The following is a 25,660-nucleotide window of genomic DNA, read 5'->3' on the forward strand; positions in this document are numbered from 1 at the left end:
TATATTTGTGTGCTTGTGTGTGCTTGTATTCTGTGTGTGTTTGTTTGTGTATGTGTCTGTGTGTGCTTGTATGTATGTTTGTGCTTGTATTCTGTGAGTGTGTGCTTGTATTCTGTGAGTGTGTGCTTGTATTCTGTGTGTGTGTGCTTGTATTCTGTGTGTGTGTGTGTGTGTGTGTGTGTGTGTGTGTGTGTGTGTGTGTGTGTGTGTGTGTGTGTGTGTGTGTGTGTGCGTGCGTGCGTGCGTGTGTACATCTCACCCTCTCCAGGCGGTCTGTCAGGGCTGGACAGGCGGCTGGAGGAGGAGTACCCCAGGGAGCAGGCGCTGTCTGGGCTGTGTTTGTCCTGACTCCCCCCTCCCTGCCCTCCCTGGGGGCCTCGCAGTGACTCCTTCACCTGGTATTCACTGAGAACACACACACACACACACACACACACACACACACACACACACACACACACACACACACACACACACACACACACACACACACACACACACACACACACACACACACACACACACACACACACACACACACACACACACACACACACACGTTGAATGCTTTATTTGAATCCATGAATTAAAGGTGCTATAGATAACATCCAGCCACTAGATGTCGCACTAGATCAGTAGAGGGGATACACAACACGTAAACAACATTCATTTTAGACCCACGCATTTCTTTAAAAAAATACATTATTTAATTAATACGTTAATAAATAAATCGTTTTTTGGGGGGGAAAGCAATACTTTTATTCCGTACCTTTCTAAAAGCTCTGTTATTATTATTTTTTTTAATCCACTTTTTCTCCCATCCCAATTTCGTGTTTCCAATTCTGCCCAATTCTTGAACGTTGCTCGCATATGCCCCCCACTGGTCGGTTGTAGGGAGGATAGAAGCCTTGCATCACGTGTCCCCTCTGGTACACGAGGAGGCAGCCTGTCACATCTTTTCACCTGCCAGCGCGGACTCTCATTAGCGAGGTGTAATGTATGGGAGGCTCACACTACCCCCGCCACTTCCTGTCTCTGCTGTGCAGGCGTCCCCCAACCGACCTGTAGGAGTCGCTGTCCCCAACGTCCAATCCCCACCCATCGACTTCCACTCGCTGGCTCTGCCAATTGAGCCAGTATGACGGCCGGCCCAAGCCGGAGGCAATGCTGACACCCGGATTCGAGACCGGAGTCTCTTGCATTGGTGACGAGCGCAATATCCGCTGCGCCACCCAAGCTCTGTTATTATTATAATCTTTTTTAATGATTAGTCTACATAAACATTTAATCTATAGCACCTTTAAATACTATTTATGCTAATTTACAGTAGAGAGATATGTTGGCTATTACAGAGAAACTGAGAAATCATGTGATTTACAACTCCAGGAATTTGTTACGGGTTGAGAGACAAGACACCAACGCATCACCACGGTAACAAGACACCAACGCATCGCCACGGTAACAAGACACCAACACATCGCCACGGTAACAAGACACCAACACATCACCACGGTAACAAGACACCAACACATCACCTTTTAATCTTTTTTCATTCATATTAGCCTAAAACTAGGTCTATTTCTTCCTTTGTAAAACCAAAACAAGTGGAAAATAATAATTTTATAATTGTATCCTAATAAACTGTGTCCATAATGTTACAAAATAAATGATCAGATAATAATCACATGGACTTAAACTACGCATGTCATATCATTACTATAATGGTCAACTGTCAACACCTCATACCGTGACATCCTTTATTCACAACACAGGCGACAGAAACACAGTGTTCTACCTGCCGGCCAGGCTGACGCGCTCCTCCCAGCTGTCGGGGTAGAGGACAGGGCCGTCTCTGTCGGGGGTCTCTGGGGACAGAAGGATGGAGTCTGGTCTCTGCCGACCGGCCTTCTCCTCACACTCCTCCGCCTGCACGCACGCACACACACACACACACACACACACACATACACACACGCACACGCACACACAAACACTTCTCATTATTCTGTTTTTATGTGGTTGACAATGTCCGTCTGGCTGTCTGTCTCTCTCTCATCCTTTTCTCTCTCTTTCTCCTCTCTCTCTCATCCTTCTCTCTCTCTTGCTTTCTCTCTGCCTGTCTCTCTCTCTCTTTCTCATCCTTCCCTCTCTCTCATCCCTCTCTCTCATCCTTCCCTCTCTCTAATCCTTCTCTCTCCCGCTTTCTCTCTTTCATCCTTCTATTATCTCTCTCTCTCTCTCTCTCTCTCTCTCTCTCTCTCTCTCTCTCTCTCTCTCTCTCTCTCTCTCTCTCTCTCTCTCTCTCTCTCTCTCTCTCTCTCTCTCTCTCTCTCTCTCTCTCTCTCTCTCTCTCTCTCTCTCTCTCTCTCTCTCTCTCTCTCTCTCTCTCTCTCTCTCTCTCTCTCACCCATGCGTAGGAGACCTGCAGGCTGACTGTGCTCCCCAGCTCCTCTCCTGTCCTGTTCAGCTCCACTGCTCCTCCTCCTTGACTCCTCCTCCTCAGGCTACTGGGGGACTCCCTGACCTCTGGGGGCTGCTGCTGCACCTGGGTGTGAAGTTAGGAGCTTAGGTCAGGTCTTACTCAATCACCTGTAGGGCTGACCCCTATTAGTCAAATAGTCGACTAATCGTTCGAAAGGAGCCGTAGTCGACTGCCAACCTCTTAGTTGAATACAAAAAATCTATATTATAATTTTTTAATTATTTATTATATATTTTTTTATCATTCTTTTCAAAAGAAAAGAGGCCTAGAAGCGTGGCTAACGCTAATGGCGTGCATACCAACGAGGCTAACTGCCTAAGAAAACAAGCACAGAGGCACTGAAAGAGGATTTCACCCATCTAATGAACACACTAGACTAGACAAATATCAAGATGTATCCATCTGTGGACCAATTGCATACTTTTGCAGAGGACAAGAAGCCTTCCGTCAGACATTAAGCACCCCCCACAGCCCAAATGGAATGATAAAAAAAAAGAAAAGAAATAATGTACAGTAATTATACTATTTTTTTTTTACATATTCTTTCCCCCATAGTCGACTAATAGTCGACTATCGGATAATTTCGGCCAATCATAGTCGACTATCCAAATCCTTAGTCGGAGACAGCCCTAATCACCTGGGTGTGAAGGTTAGAAGCTTAGGTCAGGTTTCACTTAATCACCTGGGTGTAAAGTTAAGAGTTTAGGTCAGGTTTAACTACAGGGGGAGGGGCCTAACAAGGGACTAGAAAAGATAAATGAACGTCAATAGTGTTCAGTTACTTTGATGTTTGACACAAGAAAGAAAAAAAGAATAAATTCAGTAAGTTAGTGAAAAAGGGAGATTCTGGTTCTGGTACCTGGTCCGTGGCCTCCTCCTGCTTGTGGCTCTGCAGGGAGAAGGAGTCCAGCTGCCGCAGGTCCAGCATGGACTTCACCATCAGCAGTCCGTCCACACTGCCCCTGTTCTTCCTGGACCAGCGGCGCCGAGGGGCCCGGGCGCCCGACGAGTCCTCCTGGAGCGGAGACACGCACTCGTCATATCAAACAATGCTGCATAGAATATTATGGCTTTTTCATCATTTGCTCCCATCCCCCAATTTAGTTGTTAGGTCAATTCCCTTCCTGGCCGGTGCACTACCCTACTGTCGGTCTGGGGAGGGTGTAGACTACCACATGCTGCCCTACTGTCAGTCTGGGGAGGGTGTAGACTACCACATGCTGCCCTACTGTGGGTCTGGGGAGGGTGTAGACTACCACATGCTGCCCTACTGTCGGTCTGGGGAGGGTGTAGACTACCACATGCTGCCCTACTGTGGGTCTGGGGAGGGTGTAGACTACCACATGCTGCCCTACTGTCGGTCTGGGGAGGGTGTAGACTACCACATGCTGCCCTACTGTGGGTCTGGGGAGGGTGTAGACTACCACATGCTGCCCTACTGTCAGTCTGGAGAGGGTGTAGACTACCACATGCTGCCCTACTGTCGGTCTGGGGAGGGTGTGTAGACTACTACATGCTGCCCTACTGTCTGTCTGGGGAGGGTGTGTAGACTACTACATGCTGCCCTACTGTCAGTCTGGGGAGGGTGTGTAGACTACTACATGCTGCCCTATTGTCTGTCTGGGGAGGGTGTAGAGCTGCCGCGATTACCGCATTACCGCGGTATCGCTGTTACATCACGGCCACCGCAGAGTAGGCTGAATACCGCGTCACCGCTGTTTTTTATAATAATAATAATAATTTACCCTCCTCTCGTTGGGCTTGCGGCTCTGCAGATATACCCTACTCGTCTATCGAGGTTCCAAGCGACCCTATTGGGTACCAGAAAAGTCACGTGAAACATTGCAGACCACTGATTGGTCAGAAGAGAGACGCGTCACACGTTTTTACTTCCTGAATGTCAGCACATCACAACACGGCTAATAACGTTAGCTTTAACTCTCCGCCGGAGTGGACTATCATCGCTCTTCAGGAGTACTAAACGAGACATAATGATTTTACTGTCTGCAACGAATGTTATAATAAAAGCCCTTCGTTCTATACACTTGTCTGATTGAAAACTTTATTAACAGACCGCAGAATGGGACAACTCGGCACGCTCTGAGCAAAGAAAGGAACTGAGATATGAATAGAGTATTGCTTGCTATGGTCCGGTAAATACGCTGATGTTATTGAACGCATAACTATATAATGTCAATGCCACAAAACGAATGCCTTTATTATAAAGTAGTAACTTTATAGTAATAATAATAAGAAAGGGTCGGGGGGGTGCCCGCGACACCGAGTGAACTGCGCATCCGTGTTTCACTTTCAATAACTAATGCGTGCTTGCCGAATCCCAAACAATATTCATGCTGCAAAGTCATCCTCTAAAGATAGACATTTAGACTAGAGGCAGGCTATATGCTATAAAGAGTAGACTACTACTAAAAAAAAAAATGCATTCAAACTTTTTTTTTTAATTTTTTGTGTGCGTGCGGTAAAAACCGCGGCGGTAGGAAATATTTTGCAAATTTGTGCGATAAGGAAATAATCAATACCGCGGCAGCTCTAGGAGGGTGTGTAGACTACCACATGCTGCCCTACTGTGGGTCTGGGGAGGGTGTACTGTAGACTACCACATGCTGCCCTACTGTGGGTCTGGGGAGGGTGTACTGTAGACTACCACATGCTGCCCTACTGTCTGTCTGGGGAGGGTGTAGACTACCACATGCTGCCCTATGGCTTCCCACCCGTGAACACTGACAATTGTGTTTGTAGAAACGTCAGGCCAGAACCCGGGTCTCTGCGGTGGAAGACGAGTGCTTAGACTTCTACACTACCCAAAGATATATACGTGCATTCACCGTCAGGTTGGTAAATGAGAGATTTCTGAGGCCAATAATCTGTTAAAAAGGCTGTTATGAAGTGAAAAACTTGATGGTTTATGTCCGAATTTGATTCCATTATCCACATCTTAAATTAATTTTTTTGATCTACTTTTTCTCCTCCCTTTTTCTGTGATTTTTCTCCCATCCCAATTTTCCTCTCGTGCCAATTCTCCCTCCCCCGTCCTGATCGTTGCTCGCATGTGCCCCCCACTGGCCGGTCGTAGGGAGGATAGAAGCCAATCACATGTCCCCTCCGATACATGTGGAGGCAGCCAGTCACTTCTTTTCACCTGCCAGCGTGGACTCTCATTGGCGAGGTGTAACGCGTGGGAGGTCACACTACCCTCACCATATCCCTTCTTTGCTGTGCAGGCGCCCTGACCGAACCTATAGGAGTCGTTGTTTACAACGACCAGAATACCACCCCACCGGCTTCCCTCCCGCTGACTCTGCCATTTGAGCCAGTATGACGGCCGGCCCAAGCCGGAGGCAACGCTGACAGCCGGATTCGATACCGGTGTCTCTTGCGTTGGTGACGAGCGCTTAGACCGCTGTGCCACCCAGCCGCCCTATTCCAAACATTTTCAAAGGACGACTCCCCAGATGGTTCTGCGTGAAAGATCATCTGGTGGGTCAGGTTACTTTTTATGCACATTTTGTGTACAGAAAAAATAACGAGAACGAGAAAAAGAGAGCGAGAGAGAGTAGAGTTGCGCAACAAGTAGAATATGATTCAAGTTAATTATAAATATTAGCACAGCGGTGATGGAGGAGGGCAGCGACTGACCTTCTTCAGCTCTCGGGAGTTTAGAGAGTTGTACTTCTCCTCCGAGGTATCTGCAGAGGGAGACAGTAACACACATCAGCAGGTAGAACCAGTCAGTAACATACATCAGATGGTAGAACCAGTCAGTAACATACATCAGGAGATCCAGGTAGAACCAGTCAGTAAGGCTGAGCCCGAATGTTTGAAACGTTCGTTTGTTACGTTGGCATTCGAATTCTAAATCAAAATTAGAATCTTTTATTTTGAAGATTCTTTTTTTTATAAATTTTTTTTTATGTCTATTAATTCTGTTTAAACCAATGGGGTTTTTCTTCACAGTTGTAGATAAAGATTAGGCTACACTAATATTATAGTATTAAAAAAACTGCTGAGTTATATTCATTAAAGAAAGTTGATTTAATAAAAAAGAAAGACTAATTTAATCAGATTAATCACTTTATTCAAATTGAGGATTTAGTTTGAGGATATCTATAAAAAATAAAAAAATAAAATAAATGTATTTTGAAAGTTTCAATTATTATAATTTTTTATTAAAAACGCAGGTTCGAGGGGCGGTTAGGTGGCCGAGCGGAGATTGCGTTCGTCACCAGCCCCGGAGCTGTGAGCTCGATTCACCTGTTCGAATCCAGCTCACAGCTCCGGGGTTGTCACCAGCTTGGCTGGCCGTCTGCACTGATACAATTGGCTGTATCAGAGGGTGGGAGAAGCTGGCGGGGTGGGTCCGGGTCGTTGTAAACAGCGACTCCTACAGTTCGGTCGGGGCGCCTGCTAAGCGCGGATTGGACGTGAGGGGGATAGTGTGGTCCTCCCACACGCTACGCCCTCTCAATGAGAATCCGCGCTGCCAGGTGAAAAGAAGCGGTGATTGGCTGGACGTGTGTCGGAGGAAGCACGTGGTAGCCTCCACTCTCCCAGATGATCTGACTGTGGGGGGTAAGTGCGCAGCGATCAGGAAGGGACTGGGAATTGGCATACGACTAACATTGGGATGGGAGAAAATCGGAGGAAAATGGAGGGGGAAAAAATACCAAAAAAAAAAAAAAAAAAAAACGCAGGTTCGAACGTTCGTTCGCAAAACCCTGACAAAGTTCGAATCCCAAAAACAGGCTTCGGGGACAGCCCTACCAGTCAGTAACATAACATTTTGCTATGTATAATCTCCTAGTAACTATAATATACACACAGCCCCAGTAACTATATTAACTGACCTGTGACATTATTCTGCAGAGTGTAATAACATAGAGGGTTCTCTATAACCTTCTGTAAACATAGCAACTGACCTGTGTCCTCCTCCCCCAGGCTTCCTCCCGGGACCATATAAGGAGAGATCAGTTCCTCCTCTTCCTCCTTATCGCTGTCTGAAGACATGGTCATTATGGGAGGAGAGATCTGGACCTCCTTCTTGGTGCTACAGAGACAAACACAAACAAAAGGTGCACAGGCACGCAGACGCGCGCACGCACACACACACACACACACACACACACGTGTTGATTAAAGTGTTTATTTATAATAAAATACAAGACAAGCACTCAATGAAGAATCCCGTTGCCAAACACCCACACTAATCATGGGGGCAAATAAACCTTTAATAAGGGCTATAATAATTGACCAAAGGCTCGTCAAGCCCCACTCAACAGCCAAAATGCTCGGTGCACAACTGACATTACCCATCGACGCAACATTACAATTCTAATCTAAGTTTATTGCCAACATAATTATCTAATAGCATTCATAAACTGTTCTCTCTAGCCTACCACATGGCCCCTAATGGCCATCACAACCCAACGTGTAGATAGCTAGGCAGTGAGAGCCAGCATAAGATAAGATAAGATATTCCTTTATTGATCCCCTTGGGGGAAATCCAGGCATCATAGAAGCATGGGGGAGGGGGGGGGGTACAGGTAGTAGAAGACATGGTACAGGTCACAGAATTATAGTACAGTGGAGAAGTACAAATAAAAATAGAATTAAAAGGCAGCGTAAACAATATAACAATATAATTAACTCTGTGCATAATGAGCAACAAGGTGCTAGCACGTCACCAGGGTTAGCCAGTGGGTACCTCCCTTCTGGGAGGTCTGTGTGTGTACTGTGTGTGTAGTACCTGGTATTACTAGGTTTGTGTAGAGGAGTCTTCTGGGAGGTCTGTGTGTGTACTGTGTGTACTGTGTGTGTAGTACCTGGTATTACTAGGTTTGTGTAGAGGAGTCCTCTGGGAGGTCTGTGTGTGTGTAGTGTGTACTGTGTGTGTAGTACCTGGTATTACTAGCTTTGTGTAGAGGAGTCCTCTGGGAGGTCTGTGTGTGTGTAGTGTGTACTGTGTGTGTAGTACCTGGTATTACTAGGTTTGTGTAGAGGAGTCTTCTGGGAGGTCTGTGTGTGTACTGTGTGTGTAGTACCTGGTATTACTAGGCTTGTGTAGAGGAGTCTTCTGGGAGGTCTGTGTGTGTAGTGTGTACTGTGTGTACTGTGTGTGTAGTACCTGGTATTACTAGGTTTGTGTAGAGGAGTCTTCTGGGAGATCTGTGTGTACTGTGTGTGTACTGTGTGTGTAGTACCTGGTATTACTAGGTTTGTGTAGAGGAGTCTTCTGGGAGGTCTGTGTGTGTACTGTGTGTACTGTGTGTGTATTACCTGGTATTACTAGGTTTGTGTAGAGGAGTCTTCTGGGAGGTCTGTGTGTACTGTGTGTGTACTGTGTGTGTAGTACCTGGTATTACTAGGTTTGTGTAGAGGAGTCTTCTGGGAGGTCTGTGTGTGTACTGTGTGTACTGTGTGTGTAGTACCTGGTATTACTAGGCTTGTGTAGAGGAGTCTTCTGGGAGGTCTGGTTGCCGCTCTGCTGTCTGAGGTCTGACAGCCTCTGGCGCATATTGATGGTCAACTCCGGGTTCAGACGCCACACAAAGATACAGCTACACACACACACACACACACACGCACACACACACGCACACGCACACACACACACACACACACGCACACACACATTCATGTCAGGATACAATTGATCACGATAATTTAGCCAAATTATCTTTCACTTACTCACTCATTTTACAATGTCTCATCTCTGTCAAACACATCACTCAACTCACTCAACTCACTCACTCACTCACTCACTCACTCACTCACTCACTCACTCACTCACTCACTCACTCACTCACTCACTCACTCACTCACTCACTCACTCACTCACTCACTCACTCACTCACTCACTCACTCACTCACTCACTCACTCACTCACTCACTCACTCACTCAACAGTATGTGTTACCTGTCTCCAGAGACAGTGACCAGGTGTTTGCAATCGTTGGTGAACTTCATCCCCGTCACAACCTCTGTAAGAAAGAACAATCAGCCAGCCAGCCAGTCAGAGAGATCAGTCAGTTAGTCAGAGAGAGAACAGTTACTCCATGACAGAAGAATCAAACATCAGAAATACACGAGGACAGAAATATTCAAGGTTTCGTGGAAACCTTTAGTTTACATGTTGTGATGCTGTGAGCTGCCTGTCTGAAGCTTCTCTGCTACTAACCAGAGTGTGTAGTAAACCTTTAGTTTACATGTTGTTACTGTGAGCTGCCTGTCTGAAGCTTCTCTGCTACTCACCAGAGTGTGTAGTAAACCTTTAGTTTACATGTTGTTACTGTGAGCTGCCTGTCTGAAGCTTCTCTGCTACTCACCAGAGTGTGGAAACCTTTAGTTTACATGTTGTGATGCTGTGAGCTGCCTGTCTGAAGCTTCTCTGCTACTCACCAGAGTGTGTAGTAAACCTTTAGTTTACATGTTGTTACTGTGAGCTGCCTGTCTGAAGCTTCTCTGCTACTAACCAGAGTGTGTAGTAAACCTTTAGTTTACATGTTGTGATGCTGTGAGCTGCCTGTCTGAAGCTTCTCTGCTACTCACCAGAGTGTGTAGTAAACCTTTAGTTTACATGTTGTGATGCTGTGAGCTGCCTGTCTGAAGCTTCTCTGCTACTCACCAGAGTGTGTAGTAAACCTTTAGTTTACATGTTGTTACTGTGAGCTGCCTGTCTGAAGCTTCTCTGCTACTCACCAGAGTGTGTAGTAAACCTTTAGTTTACATGTTGTGATGCTGTGAGCTGCCTGTCTGAAGCTTCTCTGCTACTCACCAGAGTGTGTAGTAAACCTTTAGTTTACATGTTGTTACTGTGAGCTGCCTGTCTGAAGCTTCTCTGCTACTCACCAGAGTGTGTAGTAAACCTTTAGTTTACATGTTGTTACTGTGAGCTGCCTGTCTGAAGCTTCTCTGCTACTAACCAGAGTGTGTAGTAAACCTTTAGTTTACATGTTGTTACTGTGAGCTGCCTGTCTGAAGCTTCTCTGCTACTCACCAGAGTGTCCATACATGGTGGCCACGCACTCCCCTGAGTAGAAGTCAAAGATGCAGATGTTCTTGTCGGAGCAGCTGGTGGCGACGTACAGGCCAGACGGGTCTGTCTGCACCTGGGAGACATATACAATCAGAGAGATATTGGACGTTTTCACGTTAAATATTGCGTCGTTATATCCATAATGCGCCGGAGAGGGAGGTCTGGCTGAACCTGTTATCGTTCCGGCATAGCGGGAAAAACGCTCTGGCTCGTTTGTATTTATTTAAACCAATCACAATCATCCTGGACATGACCAATCACAATCATCCTGGGCGGGGCTAAGCAGTGACGGTGCAAAAACAGTGTCTCAGTGCACAGCCCTGCAACATATTCTATTCCACTGTGTTTCTATTAGTATTTAGTGTATACTCTTTAAATCACTTTAAACAAAATGTCACTTTAAAAAAAATAGAAAGTCACTTTAAAGGAAGGAGGTACTGTATAGTATAGTTTAGATACATTAAGAGTTAATAATTGTACATTGTATATTGTATAGTAGTGTATATAGGAACCGGTTTCTCAGGAACTTAGCATGTCTTTTTTACCATGCATATCTTGTGTCTTACCTATTTAATTTTTTTCTATGCCTATTTTATTAGTGTATTTTGCACAATCAATGCGGGCATGACCACCCGCATTTCACTGTATGCCCTGGTATGTATGTGACAAATAAACCTCTTGATACTTGATTCTCTACTACATCCTGCACAATTGTACAGCCCTGTCCTATATTATATTGTACTTTTATTTTAGTTTATATATTCCATTTAATTTGATTCTACCTTTAATTGTCTGTTAATGTCGCACCAAACGGCCAAAACAAATGCCTTGTATGTGCAAGCTTACATGGCAATAAACACCTTTCTGATTTCCGATTCAGATTATATCAGAATATGTCTACCTCTCATTGTAGCAGGGGTGTAAAAAGTACCCAGAAATTATACTTAAGTGAAAGTATGGGTACCATCTCAAAATCTTACTCAAGTAAAAGTCAGAGTATCTGGCTAAAAACACACTTGAGTAAAAGTCAAAACGTTTCTACGTTTAAATGTACTTAAGTACTAAAAAGTCAAAGTAAAAACTTCTGATAGCAGGTGTTTAATCAAAGATACCTGCTTTCTAGTCTTGCACAAGGACCAATCAGCACGGGTATGGGCGAGTACATTTTCCATTGATCAGGATTTGATTGGCTGTTTTTAAATAAATTGCGGCTGCAGGATTAATAACGTTAACGTCAGTTCGGCCAGAGAAACAAATACACTAATTAAAATAGTTGGACCTGCGAGATTTGTACTTTGTATGTCTGCATTTTAAATGTAAGGAGTAAAAAAGTATGTTTTTTTTTCTCTGAAATGTAATTGGGTAAAAGTACAAGTATACAAACCTAATAATACTTGAGTAAAGTACAAATCCCCAAAAAACAGTACTTAAGTATTGTAACGAAGTACAACTACTCAAGTACTTTACACCGCTGCATTGTAGTCACCTTGATGACGGTGCCGTCCTCCCCCTGGGAGCCCTTGTAGAGCTTCTTCTGTTTGCCGTCGCTGATGTTGAAGATCCTGAAGGGAAGACGAAAGGCGTGGATTCAGAAAGGGATTGGGAGTGTGACTGTGATATATCACACAAGACACTACTCAACCTCTACTGTGTTTAACTATGAATGAACACAACACTCTAACTCACCATCTTTAGATAATAAAGTACTCAACCTCTACTGTCTTTAACTATGAATGAACACAAATAATATTGGATTGGATTTATATAGCGCTCTTCTCTGACTGACTGTTGCTCTGACTCAGAGCGCTTCACAGAGTCCATTATTCGTTCATACACAGTCATACCGGTGGTGGTAAGCTACAATTGCAGCCAGAGCTGCCCTGAGGCAGACTCACGGAAGCGTGGCGAATAATCAACGCCTACGGCCCCTCCGACCACCACCAACATTCATACACATTCATACGAGGCAAGTAGGTTAAGTGTCTTGCCCATGGACACAACGGCAATGGGATGGACATGGGCTTGAGCGGGATTCGAACCACCAACCCTTCGATCATTGGACGCCCACTCTACCCCTGAGCCACGCCGCCCCACAGCAGGGGTGTAAAAAGTACCCAGAAATTATACTTAAGTGAAAGTATGGGTACCATCTCAACACTCTAACTCACCATCTTTAGATAATAAAGTACTCAACCTCTACTGTGTTTAACTATGAATGAACACAACACTCTAACTCACCATCTTTAGATAATAAAGTACTCAACCTCTACCGTCTTTGACTATGAATGAACACAACACTCTAACTCACCATCTTTAGATAATAAAGTACTCAACCTCTACTGTGTTTAACTATGAATGAACACAACACTCTAACTCACCATTTTTAGATAATAAAGTACTCAACCTCTACTGTCTTTAACTATGAATGAACACAACACTCTAACTCACCATCTTTAGATAATAAAGTACTCAACCTCTCCTGTGTTTAACTATGAATGAACACAACACTCTAACTCACCATCTTTAGATAATAAAGTACCGGTACTCAACCTCTACTGTCTTTAACTATGAATGAACACAACACTCTAACTCACCATCTTTAGATAATAAAGTACTGGTACTCAACCTCTACTGTCTTTAACTATGAATGAACACAACACTCTAACTCACTCTAAATGGGGGACCCTGATGTAAACAAGACGAAAGTCTTTCTCTGGTCTGCATCCCCTTAACAATTGTGTGTATTGAGCTGTACTGTATTGTACCCATTCTGCAATCTGTTAATAAAGTTTTCAATCAATCAATCAAAAACCATCTTTAGATAATAGAGTTTGAAAACGTTGCTCCTCTGAAAACGTATATGGTTCTATGGTTCTATGCCTGACTGGCAGACCCCAGGTGGTGAGAGCAGGCAACTGCACCTCCTCATCCATCACCCTCAACATAGGGGCCCCCCAGGGCTGTGTTCTGAGTCCCCTCCTCTACTCCCTGTACACACACGACTGTGTGGCTCAGCGGAGTAGGAATACAATCATCAAATTTGCTGACGACACAGTGGTGGTGGGCCTGATCTCTGCCAACGACGAGAGGGCCTACCTGGAAGAGGTCAAGGTCCTGGCGGGATGGTGCCAGGAAAACAGCCTCTCCCTGAACGTCAGCAAAACAAAGGAGATGATTGTGGACTTCAGGAGGTCGGGGTCAAGGACTACAGCCCCCTCAGCATCGACGGGGCACCGGTTGAGAGAGTCAACAGCTTTAAGTACCTCGGAGCCTACATATCCGAGGACTTGACATGGACCACACACATTGACAGTGTTGTGAAGAAGGCACGACAACGCCTCTACTTCCTCAGGCGCCTAAGGAAGTTCCAAGTCAGTCAGAAGATCCTTAAGAACTTCTACTCATGTACAATAGAGAGCATCTTGACCGGCAACATCACCTCCTGGTTTGGGAATAGCACTGCACAAGACCGAAGCAGACTACAAAGAGTGACACGTTCAGCCGAACGCACAATTGGAGGGGGGCTCCCCACCCTCCAGAACATTTACAACAAGCGTTGCAAGGGCAAGGCTAAGAGAATCATTAAAGACTCCAGTCACCCGAACAACTGCCTCTTTGAACTGCTGCGGTCAGGCAAGCGATACCGGAGTCTCAAGGCGAGCACAGAAAGACTCAGAAGAAGCTTCTATCCCCAGGCCATCAGGCTGCTAAACGAACAATGAATGAACACTACACAACAACAACCACCAAACGCACATAGCACACACATCCACACGCACACACTCACTTTAAACAAACACACTGTAGCACCCACTCCACACACTTTATAGCACACACCCACTTTAAACAAACACACTGTAGCACCCACTCCCCACACTTTATATTTATTGATGAAGGATTGCACTACAACTCGTACACCTTACTGTAAATTGTACCTAAATTGTACCTCATCCCATTTCTGCTTTGAACTAGATAGTACTGTACATTAGTACACTGCATAGTATTGTATATTATATGGTAACTCAGAACATTGTACATATGTCTATACCGAACACTGTGACCTCATTTTCTTCTTCTAAATTACATGCTATACTATGTTATTTGATACTATCTTGTCTAGCACAGTCTCTTTGTATGAAAGTATTCTGTACTTCTGTATGACAACTATTAAAGAAACTTGAAACTTGAAACTGAGGTACTCAATTATCATTTAGGTCTCAGTCTATTGATTGATGTATTGTATATGAATTGAAATATGAATAGATGAGGCATATATATATATATATATATATATATATATATATATATATATATATATATATATATATATATATATATATATATATATATATATATATATATTGGTAGATAATATATTAACAAAGCACTTTGTCCACTGAGGAATTATTTCCCTCTTGTTCTGTTTTATGCATAGCCTGTGAATCTCTTCAGCTGGTGAGTATTGTAATGAGCTGTGTGCTATCCCTCAGCCGGCCAGCAGGGGTCAGACTACAGGCTGTGTTGAACACCAGGATGCAAACCCCACTAGTCAGCAAGTCCATCAATCAGTCAGTCAGTCAGTCTGCCAGCCTGTATGACCATGCCAGCTGGTCTTCTCTAGCCAAGAGATATGATATGTATGGATATATGTGTTTATCTATAAAGCCCTTATCGGAAAGTTACTATTTTATATCACATATGTATCAAACTCACTATGGACTGAACTGCATTTGTATGGTGCTTTTATCCAAAGCGCTTTACAACTTCTGCTTCACATACACCCATTCACTCACACACCGCTTGGAGGCAACCATGCAAGGTGCCAGTTAGGGGTTAAGTACAGTATCTTGCTCAAGGACACTTCGACACGCTGCCAGGAGAAGCCGGATTCGAACGGGGACGACCTGCTCTACCTCCTGAGTCACGCTTGCCCCCTCGCGTGTAGCTTTATGCCAAGCAAGCAGTGCAAAAATTTACCTTAGTGGCATGCAGTAATGCGCCTTTCATTTTCCGCCGCCCAGCGCCCAGGTCGCGCGGAAATAGGCTGTCTATTGCCATTCTCTTTGACAAACTCTAACCTTAACCAGCTCCTTAACAACGCCTAAACTTAACCGTTCTAACCTTAACCAACTCCGAAACCATGCCTAACCTTAACCATAGAAATTATATTGCCATTCTCTTTGACAAACTCTAACCTTAACCAGCTCCTTAACAGCGCCTAAACTTAACCGTTCTAACCTTAACCAACTCCGAAACAATGCCTAACCTTAACCTTAACCTTAACCATGCCTAACCTTAACCGGCGAAATAACCTTAACCGGCGAAATAATACACGTTAAAAAAAAATCACGTTAAAAAATATTTTCAATGGGATTCGAACTCGCCAGCAAACAAGCCATAGGATCCACAGCCATGTGTCCTTGCCAATTGAGCTATTGGTAGATACTGAATAAGGGGCGGTGACTTTTATATATTGAGCTCCGCTCAAGGCGGGATCTCATGCGCATGCGCGGGCACCTCGCGCGAGCACGCCGGCGCACGCACGCACCTGAGCGAGCACGCCGCCGCCGGTGCACGCACGGTAGCATTTGTCTGAAAAGAAGGGCGCTTTACCGCACTAGCGTGCGGTGACGAATGCGGAAGCATTTTTGCACTGCTTGCTTGGCATTAACGTACAGGCTGCCCCCTCACTCACTAGAATGACTGGCTTATGCTGCAAGGCCCTTGAGTTTTGTACAGGGATTGAAAAGACGTATATCGTATTGGATCAATCGTATCAGAACAGAACCATACGATTCAGTAATGAATCTAAGAGCAGAGTGATACACCGTGTCTAGAGGTAAAACAAAAAGTGGAAGGGGCCATAATCATTATCACCATAACCATAATCCCAAACTCACATAAAGACTGCTTCAACAATCATCTTCCAGCTGATTTGTTTCTGTAAAATAACCAATTTTTTTTGTCTCAGTTTGCACGTCACACGGACACACACGCACATGCACACACATACACACCCACACAGTTACTGCCCATCCCGGATTATGATGCCTCTACTTGCTAAAGCCTGGTTGAGAAATCATGCATAATCTTGTGTCTTATCTATTTAATTTTTTCGATGCCTATTTTATTATTGTATTTTGCACAATCAATGCGGGCAAGACCACCCGCATTTCACTGTATGCCACCCTGGTATTTTATGTGACAAATAAACCTCTCGATTCTTGATCATACACACACGCTGTTAATCTTCAGAGTAACAGCTCCCTCTAGTGGACGTGGGCATTCACTGCTCTATTCCCGTCACTAGGGGTGGACAACGCAACCTCACTGTCCTCTCCCACATCCTCTCATCAAACATCATGGTATCGGTATCTAGTTGAGGACATGATTAGAGCAGATCCGACAGAGAAACTGCAGACGTGGGTTAACGCATTGAAGAGGGAGAGAGGAGGAGAGGAAGAGGAGGAGGAGAGACGACGGCAAGAGAGAAGAGGATATGCGGGAGAGAAGAGTGGAGGTGAAAGGACTCGGAGTGAAGTGAAAGAGGAGGGGAGAGGAGAGAAGTGAATGAGAGGAGGGGAGAGGAGACAGGAGAAGAGATGAAAAGAGACAAAAAGAGGAAGAGAAGTGGAGAGAGAGGAGTAGAGAAGACATTTACAATCAGTGTTAGAGGCGTTTACTCAGAATTGACCATATTCACACGGCAGCCATTTTGCTCTTGTGTCACGCTTAGCATGACATAAGAGCAAGATGGCCACCGTATGAATATGGTCAATGGAGAAAGGTAGGTATTTACTCAGAAGAATGGAGAAAGAGGTCAAAAGTAAAGGACAACTCTGCCACATTCCTAAAAAATTTCACCAGCTGTTAGCCAACGACAGAGACAGAGCAGTGCAGTTTGGGGTTAGCCTACACTTTGGGGTTAGAGAAAACAGCCTATGGCGGTATAAAAGCTGAAGCTGAGATTTTCAGTCTAGAAACCGTACAGAAGTTCACATTTCAAATTTCCTCGGAGAGGAAAAGCATTTTTACAGCTTTTCTGGTCACGCAGGACCGACAGAGGAGAGGGAGAACGGGAGATGTGGGGAAGACATGCGACAAATATCGCCGGGAACGGGAGGCGAACCCGCGACGGCCGCGTAGGTGTGCGAGGCACTATGCGGTGCACCACGGGGGCGCCCGACAAAGGTTCTTTTTAACCCTTTTGAGGTGTGATGTTTTTTTCTTCAGATGTCTCCTCTGGTTTATTTTGTGGACTACGCCACACCGGCCGCGCCTACTTTTGGTGGAAAACACAGACACCTTGTTTACATTGTTTACTTTTACTCTTAGTATATATTCAGATTCAAATTATTTAATTAATTATAATATTTACACTGTTTATTATTTTTTTATCATATTTTATATCCAGAGTTCATTCTATTGTTTACACTGTTTATGTTTTTCCTCCTATTTTTACATTCAGATCTAATTTGAATGCCTATATTTATGTCTTTCTACTGTTACCCATACCTGTACCTTCCCTCCCCCTCCCCAAGGGGATCAATAAAGGTCAGTCTGCAGGCAGGATTATTTGTGTGGGTTAAGTAACACGCATGCATAGCCATATGCACACAGATGAACAGATACTAGGACTGGCTCCAATAGCATATTATCTTCCTTTAAAAAAGGTTATCAAAGAAGATGCTTGTTTTCATTAATAAAACGGTTAGCTTTCTGCTCTTCCTTCACAGTCACTTAATTTGCTCGCTAAACTCACTCACTCATTCATTGACTTGCTCACTCTATAGTTCACTTGCTCCCTCGTTCACTCACTCGCTCTCTCCCTCTCTCACTCGGTACGGTTCAGAACGTGAGCGTCCACTACTAAAGCCAACAAAGCGTCCACTACTAAAGCCAACAGAGCGTCCACTACTAAAGCCAACAGAGCGTCCACTACTAAAGCCAACAGAGCGTCCACTACTAAAGCCAACAGAACGTGAGCGTAAAGTTAAAGGTCCCCTTATAAATGGCCTTTTCCAGTGTTTAGCATTGTTTTCTAGCAATGTGGGGTTGTACCAACACTGATTTGATGTGAAATCTCTAGCTACTCCCGTTTCTTCAGTTCAGCTCAGACAAGAACCTCCCCCACTGAACCAAGCCATTCAGAATTGACTCGCTATCCTACGTAGCAAGGCGCTGATCTGGTTGTAGTCACCGCCCACAATCAACAATTCGCTCAACGACGGAGCAGTGGGAATAATGCAGAAGCGGTCTCCCTGTCCCAGACTCTCCCTCTCTCTCTCTCTCCCCACCTGCATTTTACACACAATCGCGAGGAGCCGCTCACACAGCGCACGCGCGCGCATGGAGCGATCTATCCTCTCTCTCTCTCTCTCTCTCTCTCTCTCTCTCTCTCTCTCTCTCTCTCTCTCTCTCTCTCTCTCTCTCTCTCTCTCTCTCTCTCTCTCTCTCTCTCTCTCTCTCTCTCTCTCTCTCGGAGCCCAGCCCAAAACAGCTTGAAATCTTGAAGTGGAAAAATGCTGCTTTAGAGTATTTGATTAGAAATACAAAACAATGAATTTAAAAAAGAAAAAAAAACGTACAGATGTGTTCCATAGACTCACAGGAATTTTTTTAAATTGCCCAAATAGTGAAAGGAATAGCAAAACATGGGACCTTTAACAGAACGTGAACTTCCACTACTAAAGCCAACAGAAGCATCCCGACCGACACTCACCTGATGCTGCGGTCCTGGCAGCCCACAGCAGCGTACTTCCTGGTCGGGTCCACGTCCATGTCGTACAAGGTGGTCTTCCGGGCGATGTGGTGGGTCCGCGTGAACTCCATCCCGTCCTCTGTCTATGGAGGATAGTAACAAGAAGAACAAGGTCAAACATTTAGAGGGCCCCTTTGATGATTCTTTAACCAGAATCCTATTATTCTGTTGTGAGGAGGACGTGTGATAATCAGAGAGGCGGGGAAACAGAGGGTGATATAGAGCAGAGCATGTGAGCGGCGCGGAGTGGCCGAGAAATCCGCTCTTCGCGGCTTAGTTCCACTCTCATTCGCTCATGTTGCCACCCCCCCCCCCCCCCCCCCCCCAAGCCGCTCAGCGCTCAACTTCATTTGCGCATCAAGCGCTCCAGCCCGCTCAGCAGAAAAAAACGTTTTTTTTTGGAGCATGATGTAAATTAGCTTGATTTGACCAAACTACAACAGTCTGCACCCCCTGGGCCCCTTAACAATTGTTTGCATTGAGCCGTATTGTATTGTACCCATTCTGCAATCTGTTATAACGTTTTCAACCATTCTACTAGCTTTACTATGCTAAAATGTTCGCTAGCCTAGCCGCAATGCTAAGTGTTTATACTGGCAGATCCCATTCACGTTAGCATGTAAGCTAACAACATCAGTGAGACTAAACTCTCCGCTCTTGGTGGTACATTGTGTTGATGTTGGTTTCGTTTCATCAATAAATGAGGCAGAACACAGTGAATGTATCCTTTTTTTTATTGCACTTTGTTTGTTTCTTGCTGAAAATAAATGATGCTAAATACTTCCCGAGGTGATTTAAAGATGGCGGATTTATGTTTTGACTTAGCAGGATGTGTAGTGAGTGACTAGTGACGCGTTCACCCTTCTGATTGGTTGAAAATGGCCTTCATGTTTGAACTACATCGCCACCTATTGCTTTGGCATTGTACTACATGTATATTACATCACTTTAAACCACTGTGTGATCGTGTGCACTGAGCGGCTCGGAGCGGAGGAGAGCTCTCGCTCCGGAGTCACTCTGACCCATTTTAAAGCCCACTCCGCGCTCACTTCAAAATCCACCCGCTCCGCTCACATGCTCTGATATAGAGAGAGAGAAAGAGAAGATCTTCCTTGCCTATATTATTAGCTACTATGCATGCACTCAAGACTGTAGCACTCAAGTTCTGCCTTTTTGTACAGAACTTGTAAATCGCTTTGGATAAAAGCGACAGCTAAAGGACTAAATGTAATAAAAACTCACAGACCGGTGACAGATGGTACCGACATGGTAGGTTTTTGGAGAGGAGAGTGCGTGAGGAGAACCCCCCCCCCCCCCCCATCTGGAGAGATCAGTTTCCATTAACTAGGCCACCATGGAGACTTTAATTAACCAGCAGGAGATGAGGTCGGTAATTAAGTAAAGTCACTGAGGGGTAATCGCAACTTTAACGATAGGAGCGTTCTAACGATGGAGAAGAAGAGATCAAAGGAGCCTTTCCAACTGATAATGAAATAAAGATTTTATGTTGTTGTTGATGGAACATCTTTATTAGATTAGATTAAAATGTATTGTCATTATACAGCACAAGTACAGTACAACAAAAGTAAGTTTGGCATCCAACCAGGGTGTAAATAGAACAGTTAAGTGCGATAGTAATTACAATGTACAGGTGATTAAACTGGGTATAAAATATATAAATTACAAATTAGTACTACTGAGTAATAGTGCTAATCAGATGTATGTACAGAGTTGTAGTATTAATATGTACAGTGATGTATAAAGACACTATGGTAGTAAGTTGTACTGGCCAGCAGTGTAACTAGTAAGAGTAGGTAAAGGATATGTACAGATATAGTATCTACATGTACAGATAAGTAAAAAGTATTATATGCAGGTATGTACAGACAGATGTGTATATATATATACGGTAAGAATAAGTATATATACAGTATATATAGCATTATTGTGCATGCTATCATACAGAGTTATATGGGTCATATGTAGTATGTATATAGAAAGTATTATAGGTATATTCAGACATATATGGATATATATATGAGGTATATATATGATATATACAGCATTATTGTACATGCAGTGTCAACAGTGTCAGACTGGTTGTACTGGGCAGCTCCTAGTGGTCAACAGTGTCAGCCTGTGGTTGTACTGGGCAGCTCCTAGTGGTCAACAGTGTCAGACTGGTTGTACTGGGCAGCTCCTAGTGGTCAACAGTGTCAGACTGGTTGTACTGGGCAGCTCCTAGTGGTCAACAGTGTCAGACTGGTTGTACTGGGCAGCTCCTAGTGGTCAACAGTGTCAGACTGGTTGTACTGGGCAGCTCCTAGTGGTCAACAGTGTCAGACTGGTTGTACTGGGCAGCTCCTAGTGGTCAACAGTGTCAGCCTGTGGTTGTACTGGGCAGCTCCTAGTGGTCAACAGTGTCAGCCTGTGGTTGTACTGGCCAGCTCCTAGTGGTCAACACTGTCAGACTGTGGTTGTACTGGGCAGCTCCTAGTGGTCAACAGTGTCAGACTGTGGTTGTACTGGGCAGCTCCTAGTGGTCAACAGTGTCAGACTGTGGTTGTACTGAGCAGCTCCTAGTGGTCAAAAGTGTCAGACTGTGGTTGTACTGGGCAGCTCCTAGTGGTCAACAGTGTCAGACTATGGTTGTACTGGGCAGCTCCTAGTGGTCAACAGTGTCAGACTGTGGTTGTACAGTAACTGTACGAGTGTGAAGCAGAGCATCCATGCTTCTCTGGGAAGATGAAGGTAAATAAAAAAAAATAGATAAATAAACAGTAAATGTATCTATAGTCGTTACCTTCTGAGCTGTGCGGAAGTAGATGCTCTTGTCGGCACCACAGCTGATCATCCTCACTTTGCCCTCATTGGCTTAGAGAAAAAGAAACAATGTAACCATGGGTACAAAGTAGAGGCTTCTGAAAAAGCATTTACAAACATACAACACTGAAACTCTCCATTTAAACTAGGGATGTTCGATATTGGCTTTTTTTTTACCGATATCCGATATACCGATATTGTCCCCCCCCCCCCCCCCCAAAAAACACAACATTATGCATACTTTTCACAATAAATAAAATAAGAATTTGTTCTTACTTGCTTGCCTGGGTAAATAAAGGTTAAATAAATGTAAAAAGAAAACCGATACCGATAATTTACGATATTACATTTTAATTAGGGATGTTCGATATTGGCTTTTTTACAGATACCGATATACCGATATTGTCCAACTCTTAATTTCCGATACCGATATCAACCGATATCAACCGATACCGATATATGCAGGGTCCCCGCCCCCCCCCCAAAAAAAGGAATAATTTCAGGTAATTAACATATATCTCTTGTTGTGGAAATAACACAACATTATGCATACTTTTGACAATAAATACAATCAGAATTTGTTCTTACTTGCTTGCCTGGGTAAATAAAGGTTAAATAAATGTAAAAAAATGTAATAAAAAAATTTATTAAAAAAAAAGAAAAATTGAAAACCGATACCGATAATATCGGACATCCCTAATTTTAATGCCAATATCGGCCGATAATATCGGTAGGCTGATAATATCGGACATCCCTAATTTAAACCCAATGCAAATGAAACTCTCGGGTGAGAAGGAAACTCCGTGGACTGGACACCTGACCAGGCGCTACACAGAGTGTAGCTTTCTATGGGGTGGTGGAGGTTTAGGTGAGATAAGAGGCTTGAGGTAGTCCATTGGAAAGACACCTTGCACTTTGATTCTGTGTGATGTAAATAAGTTAATGTTAAGTATTGTTTTATATACTGTGCGTTTATGTGAATATTAATAAGTTGTAGTTGAGCTATGATTATTACTATATGATTTCATTTCGGATGTATGGAAGCGCTGTATGCTTAGTTGAGGCTTGTGCATGGAGACGCTGTTTATAATTCACGTGTGATCCGGGGACTTAGCAGGGAATAGGCTGTAATTGGTCGAAATACGTCACGTGGGCGTCGGTGAAAGAGGTAAACAGGAAGTTGCGGGGAATTTGACAGCAGAGAAGGGACACGAGAAGGAACTGGTGAGTGGAGTTTTTGTTATGTTTCTCCATTTTCTTTATCATGACATGAACCCAATCAGTGGCCTATATTCAGTACCCTGCCACTGTGCGGGGGATCTAGGGTCACAGGGTCAAAGGTCAAGGTTCACTCACCGGCGAAGCGCACGGCCGTGATGGAGGACGAGTGTTCGTCCAGGGTCTGCAGCAGGCCGTAGTCGCGCTCGGCATCCAACACGTGGATCAGGCGGTCGCGACTCGCTGTCGCCAACAGCTTCATACCTGGGAGGGAGAGAGAGAGAGAGACAGAGAGAGAGACAGAGACAGAGAGAGAGAGAGAGAGAGAGAGAGAGAGAGAGAGAGAGAGAGAGAGAGAGAGAGAGAGAGAGGAGAGACAGAGGAGAGACAGAGATATGGAGAGAGAGAGGAGAGACAAAGAGAGAGAGACGGAGAGAGAGAGAGGAGAGACAGAGACAGAGAGAGAGAGAGAGAAAGAGAGGAGAGACAGAGAGAGAGAGGAGAGACAGAGAGACGGAGAGAGAGAGAGACAGAGAGAGAGATAGAGAGAGAGAGGGGGTGAAGTGGAGAGAGAGAGCGACAGAGAGAGAGAGAGGGTGAAGTGGAGAGAGGGAAAAAGAGGGAGAAAGAGAGGGTGAAGTGGAGAGAGAGAAAAAGAGAGGGGGAGATATTACTGGCAGAAACCAAACAGTGCTATACTAAAGACACAAGCCACATAATCCAGCAGACAAGGCGTATTTTCAGTAACAGCCTCATCTCCCAAAACCTACAAATACACAACTCTCTCAGGGCAGAACTAGGCAGTAGTCAGTATCAAGAGATTAGAAACTCAATGAATATTTCATTGAGTTTATTAATATACAGTAAATAGCCTACTTGCTTGATACATTCAATTTACTGCAATTATCTTTATTTTATTTGTGTGCAGAGATGGAGTTGGTAGTTGAGGGTAAAGTCTATGTAACAATGTTGCTTAATCCATTTATGATGGATCTGTCTGGCATTGTGTTGGGATCTGATAATTCAGTCTATGTGTAGGAAATTACTGTTTATTGGGCCAATATCGGCCTGTTTACGCTACCATATTTTGCGGACTCCAGGATTTCAAACGCTATCATTTGAAACTAGAGATCACAAATACTGTTGACAGCAATCACTTCATGCTAGCTAATCCTGCTATGTGAAGTGTTAGCTACTATGTGCTAGTAGCTAACCCTTCTATGAGAAGTGTCTGCTGCTAGCTAACTCTGCTATGTGAAGTGTCTGCTGCTAGCTAACCCTGCTATGTGAAGTGTCTGCTGCTAGCTAACCCTGCTATGTGAAGTGTCTGCTCCTAGCTAACCCTGCTATGTGAAGTGTCTGCTCCTAGCTAACCCTGCTATGTGAAGTGTCTGCTGCTAGCTAACCCTGCTATGTGAAGTGTCTGCTGCTAGCTAACCCTGCTATGTGAAGTGTCTGCTGCTAGCTAACCCTGCTATGTGAAGTGTCTGCTGCTAGCTAACCCTGCTATGAGAAGTGTCTGTTGCTAGCTAACCCTGCTATGTGAAGTGTCTGCTCCTAGCTAACCCTGCTATGTGAAGTGTCTGCTCCTAGCTAACCCTGCTATGTGAAGTGTCTGCTCCTAGCTAACCCTGCTATGTGAAGTGTCTGCTCCTAGCTAACCCTGCTATGAGAAGTGTCTGCTTCTAGCTAACCCTGCTATGAGAAGTGTCTAATCCTAGCTAACCCTGCTATGTGAAGTGTCTGCTCCTAGCTAACCCTGCTATGAGAAGTGTCTAATCCTAGCTAACCCGGCTATGTGAAGTGTCTGCTCCTGGCTAACCCTGCTATGTGAAGTGTCTGTTGCTAGCTAACCCTGCTATGAGAAGTGTCTAATCCTAGCTAACCCTGCTATGTGAAGTGTCTGCTCCTAGCTAACCCTGCTATGTGACGTGTCTGTTGCTAGCTAACCCGGCTATGTGAAGTGTCTGCTCCTGGCTAACCCTGCTATGTGAAGTGTCTGCTCCTAGCTAACCCTGCTATGAGAAGTGTCTAATCCTAGCTAACCCTGCTATGTGAAGTGTCTGCTCCTAGCTAACCCTGCTATGTGACGTGTCTGTTGCTAGCTAACCCTGCTATGTGACGTGTCTGCTCCTAGCTAACCCTGCTATGTGAAGTGTCTGCTCCTAGCTAACCCTGCTATGTGACGTGTCTGCTCCTAGCTAACCCTGCTATGTGAAGTGTCTGCTCCTAGCTAACCCTGCTATGTGACGTGTCTGTTGCTAGCTAACCCTGCTATGTGACGTGTCTGTTGCTAGCTAACCCTGCTATGTGAAGTGTCTGCT

General features: G+C 44.5%; 1 pseudogene across 1 annotated transcript in view; it reads right to left on the reverse strand.

Moving 5' to 3' along the window:
• Positions 1-25,660, reverse strand: part of LOC311223832 (mitogen-activated protein kinase-binding protein 1-like) — a 161,237-nt pseudogene that overhangs the window by 17,747 nt on the left and 117,830 nt on the right. The window contains exons 11-23 of the transcript XR_014621036.1: positions 23,475-23,692; positions 22,099-22,169; positions 19,257-19,378; positions 12,021-12,096; positions 10,496-10,607; positions 9,416-9,479; positions 8,929-9,057; positions 7,420-7,547; positions 6,140-6,189; positions 3,342-3,497; positions 2,408-2,545; positions 1,796-1,926; positions 260-405 (exon numbers count right to left, since the gene is read on the reverse strand). The product of XR_014621036.1 is annotated as a mitogen-activated protein kinase-binding protein 1-like (transcript). The remainder of the gene's footprint in view (positions 1-259; positions 406-1,795; positions 1,927-2,407; positions 2,546-3,341; positions 3,498-6,139; positions 6,190-7,419; positions 7,548-8,928; positions 9,058-9,415; positions 9,480-10,495; positions 10,608-12,020; positions 12,097-19,256; positions 19,379-22,098; positions 22,170-23,474; positions 23,693-25,660) is intronic.

This window comes from Notolepis coatsorum (genome assembly GCF_963971535.1).
Source record: "Notolepis coatsorum genome assembly, chromosome: 2".
NCBI classification, from domain to species: Eukaryota; Metazoa; Chordata; class Actinopteri; order Aulopiformes; family Paralepididae; genus Notolepis; species Notolepis coatsorum.